Source organism: Dipodomys merriami, unplaced genomic scaffold (genome assembly GCF_024711535.1).
Source record: "Dipodomys merriami isolate MVZ:Mamm:240054 unplaced genomic scaffold, mDipMer1.0.p SCAF_7, whole genome shotgun sequence".
Classification (NCBI taxonomy): Eukaryota; Metazoa; Chordata; class Mammalia; order Rodentia; family Heteromyidae; genus Dipodomys; species Dipodomys merriami.
Window position 1 is genome coordinate 55605073 of NW_027206290.1, and position 2611 is coordinate 55607683.

A 2611-nucleotide genomic window follows, 5' to 3' on the forward strand; every position below is an offset into this window, starting at 1 on the left:
CAACAACAAAAGTCTGAAGTAAGGCTCTCTCAGTCTTATGGTTGGTGGTACAGGTCCTTTTTAAAGACCCTTTTGCTCTTGAGAAAAATGGTCATTTTTTTTTCTCAGAACAAAGCTTAATCATGAATTTGGTGCATTCCAAATATTATCAACAACAAATATTGATCAAAGGCAGATACTATGTCTTTGTTTCTGTGGGTTCCCAGAGCCTCGCACAGTGCCCTGCCTGTCTAGTTGAGATAAGGAGTCTACTGTCAAGTAACTAATAACCCAGGGGTCTCATTTAAAACATGGGTATATTGTTTATACAAGTGAAAGTCTTAACGTGTATAGCTCAATGAAGTCTGGCAACTGAAAACATTCAGGAAGCCACCAGTAGGTCACCATAGACTGTATTTCTAGCTCCCTAGAAAGTTCTTGTATTTTTCTTTTCAGCCACAAGCCTGGTTTGACCATTATATAAATAAAATATACATTATGAGGGTTTTTTTTGGGGGGGGCATGGAAAGGGCACATCTTACTGCTTTGCTTTGGTTAATTTGGTTAATTTTTTTTTTTTTTTTGCCTGTCCTGGGGCTTGAACTCAGGGCCTGGTCACTGTCCTTGAGCTTCTTTTGCTCAAGGCTACCACTCTACCACTTGAGCCACAGCGCCACTTGCAGCTTTTTCTGTTTATGTGTTACTGAGGAATTCAACCAGGGATTCATGGGTGCTAGGCGAGCACTCTACCACTAAGCCACATTGCCAGCCTAGTTAATTTTTTAAGCTTTTACAACTTTATTCTCAGAGCCAACATGCATGAATTAACAAACCCTCATTATTGCCAAGTATTGTAGGAATCATATTACTTCCTACATGTACCAAAAACCTCATATTCAACAATGAGTTTGAAGCTGCAAAAGAAGATTTACTGTTTGCACCTGTCTGTAAGGCTTTGCTACAAATTAAACAAACACACAGACATAAGTGCTTCTTAGTCTATATTTTTGTCTATGATATTCACTTATGTTCTTGGCATGTTCTCAGTATTGCATGTTCTGTTTTCCTTAGCAACGGATCTTTGAAAGGTTCCCAGTTTAGGCTGGCATAAATTAATATGCTCTGACCATTTTTTTGTTGTTATTGTTGGTTATGAGGCTTGCACTTTGGCCCTGAGCACTGACCCCTGAGCTCTTCAACTCAAAGCCAGCAAGTGCTCTACTACTTAAGCCATAGCACCACTTCCGTTTTTTTGGTGATTAATTGGAGATAAGAGTCTCACAGACTTTCCTGCCAGGGCTGGCTTTGAACTGCAATCCTCAGCTCTCAGCTTCCTGAGTAGCTAGGATTACAGTGGTAAGCCACCAGTGCTTGGCTCTGAACTCAGGGGTTTGAACTCAGGGCCACACCCATGCTAAGTAGTTGGTTTGCCACTCAAGTAATATATCCAGTCCTGTTATGAGCATACTTATTCATATCTTTTTTTTCAATAATTTTTTTTTGGGGGGGCCAGTCCTGGGGCTTGAACTCAGGGCCCCAGCTCTATCCCTGAGCCTCTTTGTGCTCAAGGCTAGTGCTCTACGACTTGAACCACAGGCCACTTCTGGCTTTTTCTGTTTATGTGGTATTGAAGAATCGAACCCAGGACTTCATACATGCTAGGTTTTTATCTTGCACCAAAACAAACAAACAAACAAAAAAAAAACGGGCAGGGAAGGTGGCTCAGTGGTAGAGTGCTTGCCTTGCATGCATGAGGCCCTGGGTTCGATTCCTCAGCACCACATATGCAGAAAAAGCCGGAAGTGGCACTGTGGCTCAAGTGGTAGAGTGCTAGCCTTGAGCTGAAGAGCTGAGGGACAGTGCCCAGGCCCAGAGTTCAGGCCCCAAAACCGGCAAAAAAAAAAAAAAAAAAAAAAAGCTTAGGTATAGCACCTAGGTCCTGAGTTCAAGCCCCAGGTCCAGCACTAAGAAAAAAATAAATAAAAAATACATTTTATTTTGTTGACCTTTCTGTTGTAATTTCTATAAATCTAACACCTGTGTAGAGTTATGTAATCTGTACCACCATCAGATAATTCCATTATCCTTAAATCCCCTTTGGACTCTCCACAGTCACGCCCTCCTTCAACCTCAAACTTTTAACAACTTACCTGTTCTCTATTATACGTATTTGTCACCATTGGGTACTGGCTTCTTTATGTCAGATGATTCCTTTGTTAGTTGCTATTCAGTTTCAGCAGTTTTTTTTTCTTCTACTGACATTATGTATCTTTTTTCTTTTTTGGCTAGTCCTGGGGCTCTAACTCAGAGCTGGGACATTGTCCCTGAGCCTCCTTATGCTCAAGGCTAGTGCTCTACCACTCAAGCCACAGTGCCAATTTGTTTTTGGGGTGATTAATTGAAGACAAGAGTCTCATAGGGATTTTTCTGCCTGGGCTGGTTTTAAACCACTATCCTCAGATCTAAGCCTCCTGAGTAGCTATGATGACAGGCATGAACCACCAATACGCACCATGTTTTTTGTTTGTTTGTTTTTAGACATAGTCACTTTCTATATAACACAGGTTGGCTTAGAGCGTGCGATCTTTTTGCTTTTGCCTTCTAAGTCCTAGAACTATAGACATGCATTACC

General features: G+C 41.3%; 1 non-coding gene across 1 annotated transcript; it reads right to left on the reverse strand.

Moving 5' to 3' along the window:
• Positions 1–840: 840 nt before the first annotated feature.
• Positions 841–971, reverse strand: LOC138817390 (small nucleolar RNA SNORA40). Its single transcript, XR_011368846.1, has one exon. It is a non-coding gene; the product is annotated as a small nucleolar RNA SNORA40 (small nucleolar RNA).
• Positions 972–2611: the final 1640 nt, after the last annotated feature.